The sequence below is a fragment of the Perna viridis genome, chromosome 1 (assembly GCF_037379345.1).
Source record: "Perna viridis isolate PV_CMFRI_1.1 ecotype Kerala chromosome 1, ASM3737934v1, whole genome shotgun sequence".
Classification (NCBI taxonomy): domain Eukaryota; kingdom Metazoa; phylum Mollusca; class Bivalvia; order Mytilida; family Mytilidae; genus Perna; species Perna viridis.
The window spans coordinates 33,830,352-33,849,254 of NC_142445.1; the positions used below are offsets into that span (position 1 = coordinate 33,830,352).

General features: G+C 31.2%; 1 pseudogene across 1 annotated transcript; it reads right to left on the minus strand.

The window, feature by feature from the left end:
* Positions 1–2,918: 2,918 nt before the first annotated feature.
* LOC148628464 (uncharacterized) lies at positions 2,919–16,676 on the minus strand (annotated as a pseudogene). Its single transcript, XR_015919673.1, has 11 exons — positions 16,543–16,676; positions 12,740–12,910; positions 12,081–12,219; positions 9,234–9,348; positions 8,146–8,435; positions 7,316–7,451; positions 6,042–6,338; positions 5,078–5,740; positions 4,423–4,506; positions 3,784–3,906; positions 2,919–3,310 (listed from the first exon to the last, which is right to left on the minus strand). The product of XR_015919673.1 is annotated as an uncharacterized LOC148628464 (transcript).
* Positions 16,677–18,903: the final 2,227 nt, after the last annotated feature.

An 18,903-nucleotide genomic window follows, 5' to 3' on the forward strand; every position in this document is an offset into this window, starting at 1 on the left:
TTCATTGCCATTAGCTAATTGGAGCATTAAAATTTTCCCATTTGTGTATCTTTGACCATCCACACATTTTGGACTTTAGTATATTCTCTGGACAGTGTCTTCCTTTTCTGTGTTTATTGTGAAAAAGAAAACCTTAGTTATGCATGTAGTTGCTGTATTGAGCTCATGTGAGCTCTGATACTAAACTATAGTTAAACTACAGTGCTGGCTCTTGGACACAATATACCCACATGCAACCTCAAACTTTTTCCCAACCCCACTCTCATACCAGAGACATTTTGGTGACCAAAATTCACGTTTTACACGAGTAAAAGTATCAAACCACCTTAATTTTCATGTGGAGATAATGTTTTATATGATTAATCGGTCAACACAACCGAAATTCACATGTTTTAAACGAGTAACAGTATCAAACCACCTTAATTTGTATCTGAAGATCATGTTTTACAAGAGTAACAGTATCAAACCACCTTAATTTTTATCTGAGGATCATGTTTTATATGATTAATCGTTCAACGCAACCGAAATTCACATGCTTTAAACGAGTAACAGTATCAAACCACCTTAATTTTCATGTGGAGATAATGTTTTATATGATTAATCGGTCAACACAACCGAAATTCACATGTTTTAAAAGAGTAACAGTATCAAACCACCTCAATTTTCATGTGGAGATAATGTTTTATATGATTAATCGGTCAACACAACCGAAATTCAAATGTTTTAAACGAGTAACAGTATCAAACCACCTTAATATTTATTTGAGGATCATGTTTTACACGAGTAACAGTATCAAACCACGTTAAGTCTCATCTGGAAATCATGTTTTACACGAGTAACAGTATCAGACCACCTTAATTTTTATCTGAGGATCATGTTTTATGTGACTAATAGGTCAACGTAACCGAAATTCACATGTTTTAAACGAGTAATAGTATCAAACCACCTTAATTTTCATCTGGAGATAATGTTTTATATGATCAATCGGTCAACGCAATCGAAATTCATGTGTTTTACACGAGTAACAGTATCAAACCACCTTAATTTTTATCTGAGGATCATGTTTTATATGATTAATCGGTCAACGCAACCGAAATTCACATGCTTCAAACGAGTAACAGTATCAAACCACCTTAATTTTCATGTGGAGATAATGTTTTATATGATTAATCGGTCAACACAACCGAGATTCACATGTTTTAAACGAGTAACAGTATCAAACCACGTTAATTTTCATCTGGAGGAGTAATCAAGGGAACCAGGGTTATAGCGGTAATCAAAAGAATGTAATCCAGGGACAAAGCTCGGACAAGGAAAACAGACACACACAACAAAGAACACAGAGTAACTAAAATTATACATACAAGGTAACAAAAGCAAATGATCAACTCGGACTCCACTAAAAACTGGGAGCACGGACCAGGTGTACCGGTAGGGTAAGCGTCCTCTGCTTTCCTAGAAACACCCGCTGAGTTGCTCATAAAAAGTCAAGTCCGGGGTAGACGAAAGAGGAAAGGAAAACTACGACACGTTGAATAAATAAGTTTTCATGGCGCAGATGGATACACCGTAACGATCCACGAGTTCATGATGACGGCCATAAAACTTTTATAGTGATGACTTCAATCTTGTAGCAACATAAACCTGCTGCAGAAGCCTATTTGTTAGAATTCTAGCGCGATACAAAAAGTCTGCGTAGTCTCGGCAAGCTCTGGTATAACGTATGAGATCATGCTTTACACGAGTGACAGTATCAAACCACCTTAATTTTCATCTGGGGATTATGTTTTACACGAGTAACATTATCAGATCACCTTCATTTTTATCTGAGGATCATGTTTTATATGATTATTCGGTCAACGCAACCGAAATTTATGTGTTTTACACGAGTAACAGTATCAAACCCCATTAATTTTTATCTGGAATCATGTTTTACACGAGTAACAGTAGAACAAACTTATATTTGGACCATTTTCTATCATCCATGGACCTCGTGTATAAGTGGTATTCATCTCTTGTTTGATTTGATCAAATTTGTCACATAGAACATAATTATATTTGGACCATTTTCTATCACTCATGGGCTTCGTGTATAATTGGTATTCATCTCTGTTTGATTTGATAAAATTTGTCACATAGAACAGAATTATATTTGGACCATTTTCTATCATCCATGGACCTCGTGTATAAGTGGTATTCATCTCTTGTTTGATTTGATAAAATTTGTCACATAGAACAGAATTGTATGTGGACCATTTTCTATCATCCATGGACCTCGTGTATATTTGGTATTCATCTCTGTTTGATTTGATAAAATTTGTTACATAGAACAGACTTATATTTGGACCATTTTCTATCATCCATGGACCTCGTGTGTAAGTGGTATTCATCTCTGTTTGATTTGATAAAATTTGTCACATAGAACTGACTTATAATTTGACCACTTTTATCTTTTATAGGACCTCGTGCATAAGTGGTTTAAAAATTATTCTTTGAAAACTGGGAAATAACACCCCATGTATTGCAATTGTAAACTGGAGTAATATGAAATTTTACATAAGGCTAGATGGGTCAATATCTGTAAAATACTACTATTTTTTTCATTAACACTTGTATAAAGATGATTAAAGGATTCTTTAGGCCAAGAAAGAAAGAAATAAATCCAGAAATCACAGATTATATTTAGGAAATTATTCTGGTGCTATTTCAATGAGTATGTAGATGTTAACACAGAATTAACATGTTTTGGCAAAAGGTGATGCATTACTTGAAAAGTTTTAGCATCAATGTTTTAATAATAGTGGATGAATACTTTGAAAGATCCAAATTACACAAAATATTTGACTTTGGCAGTATAATTTATGAAAAAAATTTGCTAAGTTGAACCAACAAAATAAAGGCAATAAATGATAACATAGTTGTGTATGCTGACATCTATTTTGAAATGTTTTTTTTTTCAGTATGTATACAACTATGGTACAAAGTTTGAAAAAAAAATAGACTTTTTGTGAGTTGCAAAATAACATAATATCTAACCAACTTAAGTTTTGAAGGTTTCATATTTTTCCAAATCATTTCAATAATGAAGCAATTAGACCACAGTACACATATGTCTGTATCTAAACAGACATCTTAGAAAGAATGACATCAATTTGACCCCATAAATAAAATTTACAATGTTTAACAAAATTTGCTTGAGTCATATATGATAGTGAGCCTTTAATCCTTTGTAATCTAGAATTTGATTGTTCAACCACTTGGGAATTCAATGTCACATACTGTGGATAGCTCTTCAACTCGTAACTCGGTCAACAAGCTGAAAGATAATTTTAAATAAACAAGTTTAATCCATAAGTGTTGAATGATATTCTCATCAATTGCAATCAATATTCATTTCTCTTGAGTCGTACTAATACATAGAGTTTCTTGTGTGTGTTTTGCTCTGTTCAAAATTGTGTACTGTTTATGCTCTTTTATGCCATGTATCTATTTGGTTAATATATGTACTGTTGGATAGTTTTAAATGCCATAATAACCTTATAAGAAGAAATTCAAACTTGGCAAGTGAAAATTGTGTTAGTAGCAATTTCCCTTACATTTAATTACTTTAAATATTTAATTTAACTAGATGAAAATTCATACACTCTTTAATTACTCCATGCATGTACCAATGACTTTATTGACTGGTAAACTAATGACTGGAAGTATTTTTAAAATAAAAAGACTAGAATTTCATACAAATAAAAATATATAATTATTAAGTAATAAAACAAACATTATTACCTCTATGGTTTTTAAAATGCAACCCATCAACTCTAAACTGTGTATCGATGAAAAATGTTGGATCTCTGTTCAGACAGTAAGCTTGCAATGAGCAGGCATTGTCATATATCACCAATTTCGGGGCTGAAAACTATTAACACATTTAATTTTTAATATTTAATTGAAATAAAATTTGATTATATGATATACCCACTTAATTATTACAATATAAAAACATGGAGTAGCATGTCAACATTGTGCACAATCATTTAATGCACAATAATTATCATTTGCTGTTCTTCAGTTTACTATATAATATGTTATGCATGTACTCCATGGCATTATGTCTATGCTTGTGTGTATATATTGTGTGTATGTTTTATGTCCTATGTATGCCTAATATGCTATCTGCTTGCTTCAAATATGTGTTGCTATTTGTTATTATATAGTGGGTTTAAAAGCTCTACAGAGTATATGTTTGTAATTGATGTACTCTGACTTGGAATAAAGTTTTCTTATTTTGATTCTGATGGTATGAAATTAAAATTCAAGAGCATCATTTATGATATAATGAATATAATGATATAATGACCCTTCATGAAATTGAGAACTACATTTCAAGGTATTGACATTACATTATAGTTAATTTTGATATAATACCTTTAGTGAATCTAGTTCTCAACAGAGTAAATGGCACATCAGGAGATTCATGGTACTTTATCACCTGGAATCCATAGCAAATTCCTGTAAAGGAATAAAAAGAAATATTGTTTATAGTATGGGCGATGCTAAATTTTGTATGATTTAAAGTGAGTTCTTTGATCCTGTTTTCTGGATTAATTTTTAATCAGCTCTTATATTTGATGACGAAGTTTGTATGCATTGAAGTTTATTTATTTATTCAATTATTTATATCAGATATGTAATGCAAGTATGCAGCTACATTAAAATTTTGCTTTCCATTCATTTAATATAGATTAACTTGATTACGCTTCTGAGGGAAGACACATGTTGCCTTCATTTTAACAGTATCATTCTTTGTATGTAGTCTTTGAGAAAAAAATAATAAATATGCATTGACACCCTTTATTTTCAATAAAAGAAGTATCTGAAATTAGATCCCATGATAAGGAACCCCTACATAATGATGCATATCAAATACCAAGAGGCTATGATTATCAGCTCCCGAGAAAAGTGCCCAATATTCAACATTATATAACCTGATTTCCACTAGTGAAATTTGGCCAAAAATTATATGACATAATACCATCAACTTACAAAAGAATAGAAGCTTGAGCATCATTTAAAACCTTACCATGTGGACAAAATAAGGTGAAGACTCCTGGCAGAAGAGATGGATGGCCTTTAGATAGTTTGTTACACAAGTCATCCTTGACAGGTCTTTTCTTGTCTGTTATAAAGTGTCCATGTCTTCTTACTTTTAGTAGATGAGGGAAGAAGGATAAGCCATCATCATCAACTGGATCTTCCGAGGGACATGGATCATTGAGAAAAGGGTCAAACTCCTTCTGTTCAAAGTAAGCCAAGCAGTTTTTGAATTCTTTAAATGGAAATTTTTCCTTCAACTTTGACAACACCTTGAAAATCACTGGCACAGTTGTTTGTAACTTCTGCACAAACGAATCATTTCGCAGAATAGCACTTTCCTTTGAAAAAGCATCATTAAGAAATTTAAAGTATTCTTCAGAAGGTGGTAAAAAACTGCAAAATGGATATGCTGATGCAAAACATTTGATTAATTCCCCCCAAACATCATTACAAAAAAAACTTGTTGCCTCTCAATTCACTATCATGAAATACAACACCAAGAAATGTGAGTAGTTCTTCACAATTATTTTCAATTTTCACCAAATGAAATAACTTTTCCTTCAGGTCTTTTGAAAGTCCATTTAATGGTTTCACAAAATCCATAAGGTAATTCCTAACTTCTTTTGAGAAATGAGTCCTTTCTTTCACTCTGAAAGAAAACACAAAAATCAAATTTACTATATACACCATAACATGGCTTCACTTACAGCTTTTTTTTCAAATTTAAGAGGTAGAAAATGAAAATAATCAAGATATGAGTAGTGTGACTAAACAGTTTGACAACAGAGACTTAATCGAGGGAGTCAGTACAATAATAGATAAATTGTCTTTGAAAGAAAAATGCAATACAACTTTCGATATCAGTTCAATCCTTACACTACAATGGATGTTTTGGACTAGTGTAAAGAATGACAGACTGAAGATATTGATGAAAGAATAATTAGATTTACCTTGCAGTATCAAGCTTGTCATAAGGTTCAGTTCTATCTGACGAATCTTTAAACATACTTTCCCAGGACAGGAGTTCTTTACGGAAGGCAACTGATGTGGCATCCATAACAAAAGTGTCTGGGTGTGGCCCACAGTCAGGACAATGGAATGTAGTATTGTAGTCTAAATCTAATAAATCCAGGAAAGCATACCAGGCTTCCTTGAAATCACTGTAGCTCATCTTGTTACTGAAGTCATGGTAGCCACAATCCTCAAATGTTTTCTTCAAAACAGTATATTCTGTAAAGATTGTTGTTCTGAAAAAAATTCCAAAAGGTTCACAAGCAGGCAAGTAAATGAACAGAAAATAACAAGTTAGTCAAAAAATTATCACCTAAGACTAATTTTCATTGACAGCATTTAGTTACTCTGATTACCATACATTGAAATCCTATGTTACATAATGTATAAACTCATATCAATGAGATCTGAGCAATTGAAAGTAGGTCAAACATTACATATATCAGTCAGGGAAACTGTATTTGGTCTGATGTACTTACATCAAAATAAATTTGCATTTTAATTTGTTTTTACCTAAAAATATAAACATGACCCTATAGCTACCAATATACCAACGATTTAAGTGATTGCTGCTCATTACTTTGTTTGCATCATGATAGAAATGTGTGTTTTACTTTAAAACCATAACAATATTTTCGATCATCTGCTGTAATCACAAATTGTATTAAAAGAAGATTTTTTCTCAATATATATGATGTTAATAATTATATTGTTGAGTTTGTATTACCAGTTTTTTTAAATATTGATTAGTAATTATTGTTTTCTAAAATTTCTTTATATAATGCATTAAAGTTGTTGAACGGGTTACATTGTGTTCTATTAAGAGTCTTGTTTTGATAAAATAGTATAACTTGACAGAGTAATTACCATGCACAATCACATAGTTTCCCTAATCTGGCAATAAACCAATGCTTTGTATAATTATATACATATAAATAAAAAAAAGTGAATTGAGTGAAATGCTCACAAATCAATATAGAGCAGTATATCTTAATATTCATCATTTATGTTTTAAAAACAGTTGGACATATATACCCATGTCCTAGAAGCATGTGGTCATTGTTTAAATAGTAGCTTAAAATAAACATGTATTAATTGTGACACTATACATTTCACTAATTGTATTGGTTGATAGATTTTGTTGGGCGTTTACAAGCAGTTTCTAAATATGGTATACTTCTCATCTGTATATATGTCATGGCAGAAAACTTACTTTCCAGATAGAAAATAGTACATAAATCTTCTTAGAATTTCATGGCATATCACATTCTTTCCCACATTTAAAACACATTGTTCCATGCCATCAAAGTAAAAGTTTTTTGAACATTGATTGCAATGCTTCACATGGACTGAAAAAGAGAAGATGCATATCCTTATAAGTTTTTAATGGTAAGCTTCATATGTAGCTACCAATTTTTTTTGTTTTTTGAAAGAAAAACAAGAGCATTTACTCCAACATTGGTGAAAGTTGGAACACAGAAAGATCTCTTAGTACTAAAAGACTATTAGTTTTAGATTTTAAAAGGTTTAATACAATGGCATAGATACCAAAGCCCTTTTTGATCCAATTAGTGAAAAACCATTGATTTTTCAGTAATTTATAAGAAGTTTACGTAATCATTGTATTGAACAATTAAAACATGTCTCCAAAGGGTATTGATGTTTTGATTCATAGAACATAGCATTTTTTCAAAACATGTATTATTCATTTCAAAAATCACAACAAAACTGTGTACACATACTTTTTTTTATATTTGTAGGTCAATGACCCATGAGAAAGCTGAATCAGACTCATTTCTGCTCTTACATTAGAGCATCTTAACGCCTTGTAATAAAGCACCTACATGACCTGAAGATTTTTAAAACAAATTAAAACAATACAGCTGTGGACATCATTTCAAACACCTATAACGATTTCTCAATATGTAAACATTTTTCTATGTTCCTTATATAGGTGGAGAACACAATGGCCAACAAAGATCATATAATTTACTAGGGAATGGAATGGTTGGCATCTATATTATGGAAAAATAAATGACCTACCATTTGCTTTTAAAATTTTGTTCATCACAAATAAACAAGTACACCTTTTTTCATCAGTTTTAACAAGATCTTGATGACAAACATCACAAACATCTGCTTCTGGTGTTAAAGAAATAACATCCTCCTTAAAAACAAATTGATTTGTTAGATCTCTCTTGTAAGTGTCTGGCATTATAGGACTAGAATGAAATGGAATCCTTTTTGAGGAGTAGCAGTGCTGGTGGTATGATTTGCTACTGTTATCATGACTGTCATTTTCATTATGATGTCGGTTATAAACATCAAGATGATGTTAGATATTTGCCCCCACTTTTCTGAATAACTCCCACACCTTTCCTGCTTTTAACCAAACACAAGTCAGTCTTCAATTCTGTCATTTCCTACAAACAATACATGTATTTTTTTACAAATGTTATATTTAACAGGTAATTTTTTCTGTCCAAAAATATATTAAGTATTTGCAATCATATTTAAATTTGATTCATTATTATCTTTCCACAACGAAAATATTACTGTAGCATAAGTGACAAGAATATATAAAAATACTTTTTTGGGGGGTATCATTTGTACATATATGAAAACAACTCAATTCTTCAACCCTATCTTCGATGTTCCCTTCACTAATGATGGATTCATCTTCCATATCTTCTATAAACAATGAAAGTAAAATAAATTTTAATGTATTGGTTAGTACTAAGTTATTCATAAAAATGGATTTATCCAGTGTGATTATTTACAATATAATGTTATAGACATAAATTGCTACTACATTACTACATGTACTGACAGAACCTACGGTGATGTGTACACAGTAAGTTGTCTGCTGAAATATACCATGTTGGATATACATGCATCTACATTACAATAGACTATTTATTATTTGCTTGGCACTTTCCATGTCACACTTTTATTTCAAAAACAGTATTTTAAGTCAATATAAAGTAATTAAGCAAATACTGTAGCAGTATTATTGCTCAATAGTAGATACCAATTTTCTGAGTACAATTTCTGTAAATGGAAAAAAAAATAATTTGGTGGATTCAAATGTCCTTTCCAATTAGTGAAGACATATTTTTTTTTACACAAACTTATGGGAATTTTGAAACGAAGTAATGTTACCTGTGTTAGAAGGACCAATCATATTTTGAGCATCAAATTGCGCTAATAATGTGGACACTACATCTGGTATTCTTGATTTAAAATCTAAAACAAAAATCATTAATCATATCAAAATATAAGTACAAAGACCGATTTAATATCTAAAAAAAAATCATATATTATATATATTATATAAATTATATCGAAATATAGGTAATAAGACTAAAAACTATGGGTATACTGTTTGGCCGTCTAGCTTTATTGACACCAGTATACTTTCTGATAAGATCTGACATGTGTGTAATAAATGTTTCTCAAGCAAATAAACTTGGACAAATTTAAAGGGTCTTTGCTTGTTTGTTGTTTGTTGGGGTTTAAGGTCCGAGCAGCAATATTTCAGATATATTAAGATGATGAACATGAAATGGATGATAAAATAAAAAAAAAAAAAGGATGAGATACAAGGACAATAGGGTCGACAAATTTTGATTGCCACTAGAAAAAGGGGGGATGGGTAAGGTCGGGCAATTTAGGTTCCTGTGGCGGAGCACAAAGGTTCCTACTCCTATCGAATACCACAGCAGAGTTCTTAAACGTGTGAGGAACGTGACATCTTTCCCAACACGGTGCGCCACTATGGTTAGCTGTCAGGCTTTCCGTATTATAGCTTGACAACCCCAGCATGTAACATGCCAGGGGTACCCCATTCCACCACCTGAAGCACACATCCCAGTTGCTCTGTGGGCAGAGCGCTAGCCCGTGGCTAGATTCCTAAGCACTATTTAGTTGCCTTTTACGACAAGCTTAGCGCTGTTGCAGGCCTATTCTTTTGACACCCTGACCTGCACGGGGCAAATTTAAAGGGTCAGTGATTTTTCTAGCGCTCGTCATTGACGGAATACTTTTCAGAATGAAGAAAATAATCTGGTCTCATTACATCATCTGAAATCTTTGAAAGTACAAAATACATAAAAAACTGTATCAAGTGGCGAAAGTGACAATTTTATTACCCAAACTAATTACAATATGCAACAGGTGTAAGAATTTTGTGTTAACAATCACCTAATTCGCCAGTTACACTAATAATGCATGATGAGAAAATGTTGATCTCTTGACCACTAAAGCATGACTTAAATGCACACAGTAAAAGTCAGTAAAGTTCAAAATAAAGTACAAAATTTCCTTTACTTATTAACTTTGTGTCAAAATGACATAAAAAGTTATTTATCAATGTGGGTAATTTGGTCAATACACAGGTGTCACTCTATTTTATAGTCGCATGTCGAAAATATTAACGATCTTGAAAAATGATAAATTTAGAAAATATCATTTATGCTGTCAATGAATTCCCCAGAGACCAATGCTATATAAATTTGTCCTGCAATGAGGTTATTTGTTAAACGAATAAAGGTGTACGGTTATTTTTTTTATGTATCCGTACATTAGCAGGTTATTGACTTTCTGGCTCCTCCCACTCACGTGATCGGCAGAACTACTTTTCTCTGGTATGCATAAATTAATCGTGGCCGCCACCATTGATACAATATAAACAAATTGCGATTGCGTATCCGGTTAATCTTTTTTTTTTTTTGCTGTTTTGTTTCGTTTTCACCTAAATGAAATAAAAGATTTAATGTAAACCAAATAATGATTTTGTTTGTATTTTTTTTTCACCGTCAAATATATGGCCAATCCCAAATCTTATTCAGATTTGATTCATTATCAGTTTGCAGACGACTTCCCCTGTCATTTCAGTAATGTTGGACTCAGAGCCAGAGTGTCCGTCACAATTTAACATAAACTGGTCCCCACTTAAAGAAATTGAAGCATTCATTACAATATGATAAAACTCTTGAAGAGACAAATGACCAGGAACCTGTTATGGTCTTGGATTTATTACTGCCTAAACCCCAAGATAATGAGAGGAACACTACATTATAGATCTGCCCATACAACTGCCTCCTCTTCTTCAAAAATCTCAAACAAATATTTCAAATCCCAAAGAAACTAGTGCACAAATTTCACCCCTGAACTCTACTGCCATATACCAAACAGAAACAAGTCAGCTTCCACCTTACTCACGAAATTCAAAACTTTAATGTTCTTAAAATTGACTTTACAACATTCAAAATATTTGTATATTTGTATTTATTGTTCATTTTACTTATTTGTCTCTTGGAATTAAATTAATTTTGATACATTGCTTATTTTCTACAAACAGCTTTGACGGATTATATGGTGCGGATTGAATTTCAATGTTTACTTAGTCATGCGCCATGCGTATTAATTTTTTTCTTCGGGTTTAACGATCGGGGCTCCTCAGGGGATATGCATTTTAAAATTTTATTTTAAAAATGTACAAACGCACAAAACTATTAATATAACAGGATAAAAACAATATAGGTACATTGTCGAAAATTATTGAAGATATGTGTATTCGGGCTTGGAACGGGGGAAATAGCTCGGCGGATCCTCGCATTTCCTACCCGTTCCATCGCCTCATCACACATATTCAACAATGTACCTATATTGTATATATAACTGTGAAATGATGAGTTAAATTTGTGAATAACTTGGTTTGGATCATAAAAATCAGTTGATATTGTGCTAAAATAGAATTTTATGAAGCAACACAGGGAAATACAAAAAAACTGTACCTATTTGAGAAAATTTACGTCCGTCCAATGTATGTATAGCTAGTGCATATTAAGGCAGTTCATATCTATAACTACACTGTGCTAGTAATAATGTCTTTACACAGTGCTGTAAATTACTGATGATACTGAAATATCTTATGTCAGATGCAAATACAACTTTATATTATTATATAAACAAACCTGCATATGAAACTTCCATTTGTTGTCTGCAACATTCTATCAGTTCCATACCAGCAACATCGCATGAGCATACGTAAACCCACTGCCAGTCACCATGGAACGACATTGATCTCCTTGAGACAACTAAAAACTGTTTTGTCTGAAAAGCAAATTTCCAATAAGTAAAAACTTGAAATTTCAAAATTGAAACTCTATTTTTATCATATTGAGCAATATTGAGATGAAAGTAAATCTTGTTTTTTTTTTTTTAATTATCATTATACTTATGTTCTTACCATTTCTGAAATGTTTCAATTCAAATTTAAACCAATACATAGTTTCACACCTCTGATATTTGATCATTAAATGATATAAAAATATTAGTATTAAGCTAAGCTGAATTGAGTTTTAAGTGTATTGCATGGTTTTCAATGACATGGACATTCACATCATATCCTCAAATTAGGAAAATAAATTCTTAAGGATCTATTGAATAAAAAAAATAGGGGAAAGCGGTTATACTGTTTTTTTAAAGACTGGCTTAAGTGGCTTGATTGAATTTTTTGTTTGGTTTCAGCCAAAATAAGGAAGTAGCACATTGTATTTTGAAAAAATAAATAAGTAGTAATAAAATAGAATATGTAGGGTAACATAAAACAGAAGTATCATTTTGACCTTACTTTTAGCTGTGACCTTTTACTGTCAAAGTCTTGTAATAGAAAGGTCTTATAACAATTGTCTGTACAGAAAATACCATGGTTTTCTTTTAACAAATTAAGGTATGTTTCCCCATTTTCAAGATCTGTTTGAGATTCCAAAGTAAATTCAAGATCCTCTCCATCTTCTTCACCCTGAAAAGAAAAAAAGCATAAAAGCACCCTGACCACAAGTAGATTGTCAAATTTACTGAAGTTTCTATATACATGTATAGGATAATCTCATTGAATAACAACAAACATAAAGTGACCAAAGCATGCCTTGCCTGTGACAACGGTAATCACCTTAAGTATATTTATCCAAAAAAATATTTCAAGATATCCTTAAGTATATTTATCCAAAAACATATTTCAAGATAAATCAAAATGCAATGCATATGGGACATACAAAAAGTTTGAATTTCAATTAACAAAGTGTGAATGGCATAAAGATTGTTTCCTAGAATTTAATACATAAAGGCAAATCTGAACTAACTGCATCTTGGTCAACATCATTAGGGAAGGTTTTTTTTTAAATGTTGTTGTGGATCACTGTGAACACAGGAAATGCCCTCTGGTCTACCCTTTTTTGATACATCCCGACCATTTTCTCCTTTTAGTTTTAATATCTTAGAAAAATTATACTCTGATTCCCCAACAGATCTTGATGACTTGAGAATATCTGCAGCCCTTATTCTCTTCTGAAAATAGAAAAATATGTCCAGTTTAAAGTTTGCATTCTAGATATACATGTATCTGGACCATATGACATAATGTGTCCAATTAAATGTTTGTGTTCTAGGTATACACATATCTGTTCCATGTGACATAATGTGTCCAGTTTAATGATTGTGTTCAAGATATACATATACAAATCTGTTCTATTTGAATTACTATGTCCAGTTTAATACTTGTGACCTAGATATACATGTATCTGTTCTATGTGACATAATATGTCAAGTTTAATGCGTGTGTTGTGATATAATTTAAACAGTTAAATGTTTGTGTTCTAGATATACATGTATGAATCTGTTCTATGTGACATAATATGTCCAGTTCAATACTTGTGTTCTAGATATACATGTATCTGTTCTATATGATTTACCCTGTCCATTTAAAAAATTGTTTTCTAGATATACGTGTATTTGCTCTATGTGACGTAATGCATCCAGTTTAATGTCTGTGTTGTAACGTATGATACGATATAATATAATTTAATATATGTTCTATGTGACTTATCCTGTCCATTTAAAAAAATGTGTTTTAGACATCCATGTATCTGTTCCATGTGACAAAACATGTCGTGTTTAATGTTTGCGTACTTTATATGCATGTATACATATGTTCTATGTGACTATTTATGTCTTGTTAAATACAAGTGTTCTAGATAAACATGTATCTGTTCTATGTGACATAATAAATCCAGTTCAATGTTTGTGTTCTAAATATACATATAAATGTTCCATGTGACATCATTTGTCCAGTTTCATGTCTGTGTTCTAGATATACAGGTATTAAATTGTTCTATGTGACATAATATGACCATTTCAATGTGTGTATTCTAGATATACATGTATAAATCTGTTCTATGTGACATAATATGTCCAGTTCAATACTTGTGTTATAGATGTCCATGTATCTGTTCTGTGTAACATAATATGGGCAGTTTAATGTTTGTGTACTAGATACACATGCATACATCTGTTCTATGTGACTACATATGTCCAGTTAAATACATGTGTTCTAGATAAACATGTATCTGTTCCATGGGACATAATATGTCCAGTTCAATACTTGTGTTCTAGATATATATGTATCTGTAATATGTGACATAATAAATCAAGTTTCATGTTTGTGTTCTTGATATACATGTATAGATCTGTTCTATGTGACTTACTATGTCCATTTAAATACTTGTGTTAAAGATTATGATAAAAATGTATCTGTTCTATGTAACATAATTTGTCCAATTTGATGTTTGTGTTCTAGACATACATATATGTGTTCAACGTGACATAATATGTCCAGTTCGATGTTTGTATTCTAGATATACCTGAATAAATCAGTTCTATGCGACATATGTATAAATTGGTTCTATGTGATTAACTATGTTCAGTTAAATACTTGTGTTCTAGATATACATGTATCTGTTCTATATGACATAATATGTCCAGTTTTATGTTTGTGTTCTAGATATTCATATTTCATATTTGCACCAGTGCAATACATGTATATACTCAATGAGAGATATTCATTTAAGAATTGGCTATGATAAAAATTTTGTCTATTGAAAAATAACATTAATTTTCCATGTGAATATTGTTTATTGCTAAGTGCAATAAAGAAAATATACTGATGGAAAATGCATGTTATTTCAATAGACAAAATTTTCATCATAGCCAATTTTAAAACATATTTTTATCTTTAAAAATGAGAAAAGTAGCTCTGAAATTACCTAATAGGAGCGTGTCAATAATTTTTTATACATTGAGATAACACAAAATTATTTTAACCAATCAGATAACATTATTTATCTCAAATTAATTTATTTCCCAATATTCATATAACAATTTTTTAACCATGTAAACACAACCTCCATAAAAGATAGAAAATTGTCCAAATATAATTCTGTTCTATTGTGACAAATTTTATCCAATCAAAAACAAATAAGTACCACTTATATATAAGGTCCATTGTACAAATATAATTCTGTTCTATGGGACAAATTTGATTCAGTCAAATACCACTAATACATGAAGTCCTAGATATACATATATATGTTCTATGTGACAATAGATCAAATTCAATATTTGTGTTCTAGATTTATATCATTTGTCCTGTTTCATGTCTGTGTTCTAGATATACATTTATAAATCTGCTCTATGTGACATAATATGTCCAGTTCAATGTCTGTGTCCTAGATTTAACATGTATAAATCTTTTCCATGACTATGTGCCTATGTCAACATAATATGTCCAATTTTAATATAAACTGTAAATGCAAACGAATTGGCAATTGTGTCCCTGAACAAAAAATATATTTTTGAATCATTTTTAGTGATTTCTACTACACTCGGCGTCACATAAATAACATACTGTTAAAATTTGAATAAAAATATTTTCTACGACTTTATTGACACATACCATCGTTTAAATTGTCTTAAATGACGCTCATTCGTTTAGCCAAACGGGTTCTCCCTAAACATTGAATCATTAAATTCCGGTCAGATTTTAATTCTCGGTGCCAATATTTACATTGTAAAAAGTCGGCCATGTTTACAGTGATCGGGTTGCTAGGAGATGTTGTTTACATTTATATGGTTTGTCCAAAAACCGAAGAACCCAGAATGCATTTCGGCGTTATTTCGGATATCTCAGATTTATTTTAGGCGAACAACGTACAATACCGAGAAGTTGATCAAGCAGACGATTGTCACCGGAGTTCGACGGGAACTTACGAACTTCGTTTGTAAACAAATCGTCCCGTAGAAACCAACATGGCGAATATTAGTATTTTCCCGTCAGGATTTGTTACGCATAATTTAAGCTAATAAGCAACTCGTTGGTACTAACACTTCATGCATATATGCGAACTATCTTCATATTAAATAAAAGAGAGACAACTCTAGCGGTAAGTCCCGACGGTTTAAAAAGTAGAGCTTCAATTCGAAAATGTGTAGTATGTGACGTCGAGTATACAAAATCTAACCGAAGCATTGTATAAATACGATCGAACCGGAATTTGGGCCAAGTAATTGGAGCATGCACGTAATCTGTTACCAATTTACCTTTTTCACGGGTTCTGACATTATAATTATTTAACTTTAGCCATTGTATTGCAAGTATTTTTCACTTTAAGCTGTAGCTGTAGCTAGACGTTGGGCGCCGCCATATTGTTTTGATCAGGCCCACAAATTGTGTCGACGTCACTGTTTGATGCATTCCGTTTTAGGACATATAATGTCCGTTTATATACCTCTTTATATACCTCATATAAACACGAATTATAAATAGCGGGTCAAAAACGGACCAATCTCAGTAAAAAAATCCGTCACAAATTGGTCTCGCTTTACATCCTAACACAATACTATCATTAAATTCCCAAATTTAACACTGAAAAAAATATAATTGGTATTACTTATCAGCCAATGGTCCAATGGACATATTGGGCGACTGAATGAATGATAAAAGGCCAACCGCTGTTTAATAGGCGGTTTCAACTCATTCAAGTTTCATGTTGCTGGCAGTGTTTCCTAATCTCTGATCTAATAACACCTAGATGAACTGTTTCGTGCTATCATACATCATGTACTAAGTTACAGCCCTAGATTAATTCTAAATCTATGGTTGTAACTTTGTACACGATGTATGGTAGTATATGACAGCTCATCTAGGTAAAGAGGATCAAATTGACGTCACGATATATGTCACAACAAATCATTATTATACATACGACTATGAATGTGACGACTCTATTTGCTACACTACTCCATCGGATCGAATTGATACCAGGAAGATAACGTAAACATAGAAGAAGCAAATTTTTGGTCGTTCCCTCCGCGGGACTCGAACTCGTACCACTGTGATATCTATGGCAACATAGGTCGCACGAATCTTTCTCGAAACATTTTATTTTTATTGGTAGCTTGCTCAAACATTTTCGGCAGAACTTTTCAAAATCGTTTTTAAAACATTTTGATTTTTTTTTCAAAATGTTTTGATAACGTTTTTGAAACATTTTTCCATTTAAGTTTGAAAAAGGTTTTCATAGCTGTTTATTGAAATGTTTTTGAAAATGTTTAAATAACATATCACTGTAATGTTTTGGATCTATTTTTAAAACATTATTTGGATATGTTATGAAAATGTTTCTTATATGTTATGAAAAAATATTTTCTGATGATGTGTTCATTACATTCCTTTGAAACAGGTTAAAAACATTTCCAGTTTTTAATGGCTTTAATACGGTTTTCTGAAATGTTCAATAAATAGTTGTAGAAATGTAAAAAAAAATATTAACATATTATTTTTTAAAAACGTTTTAAAACTAATTTAGAAAATGTTTCTTAACTATTTTAAATAACATATTAAAAAAAACAATTTTCTCATAAATATCAAATATAGAATAAAAAATAAATTGAAATTCTGATAATCTAGCACTATAAGACAATAGGAGCTATATATAATTACATCATTATCTAAAAATTAAAAAAAAACAAAAACGACCAAACAAGAATATTATACATATGAATTATACATGTACCTGTAATACTAGTCTTCCTAATTTGTCATGTATATTTGATTTACAATTAATTCATTCCAGTTTACTGTGCCTTGTCTTTCAATCAACCAATTAACATTGATGATGTATAGGCATATGGCATCTCCATAGAAATAATAAGATAATACTGTAGATGGTGTGCCGCATGCTGCTATTGAAATATGTTAGAGCAAATCTTTATCAGTGTGCAAGGAGCACATACTATTTTGAGGACGATTTAAAGTGTGTATTTTCCAACAGTTTTGCATTATAGATGTATGTTAAAACCATTTTTCATTATCATGATAGTTCTATGAATATTGTGATTATGTTTATGAGTACTTAAGCAGATATTTTGCATTGAATCTGACCAAGATATTTATTTTGAAACATTGCAAGTTATTTTTAAAATTTATAACATTACTTCATGTCCTGCATGTATGGGGAAAGTCAAATTGACAGAAACATTTACACTACACATATTGTCAAAATTGGGTTCATAATATTGAATATGTTCTGTTAGTTTTGAATATTATGATTTTTAGCATATTCATGTTTGTAAAATTGTTTGTTTTTTTTTTTTGCTTTTGTTTGTTTTGTTTGTTTGTTTTTTGTTTTTTTGTTTTTTTGTATTTTACCTGTAAAATCTGATAAAGAATATTATGTTCAACTACTTAATTAATCGGAATATGCATCTCCCTAGATAGAGGCTACAAGCACATGTACAAATAGTACACGAAATGCATTGTGTGTAAATAATACAAATATGAATGAATAAATAAATAATAGGAAAATATGATAATAAAAATATGCATTATATATGCACTATGTTACTATACAGTACTAAGGATCAAGAGAAAAAATAAAATGTATGGTACCATGTTTAGCT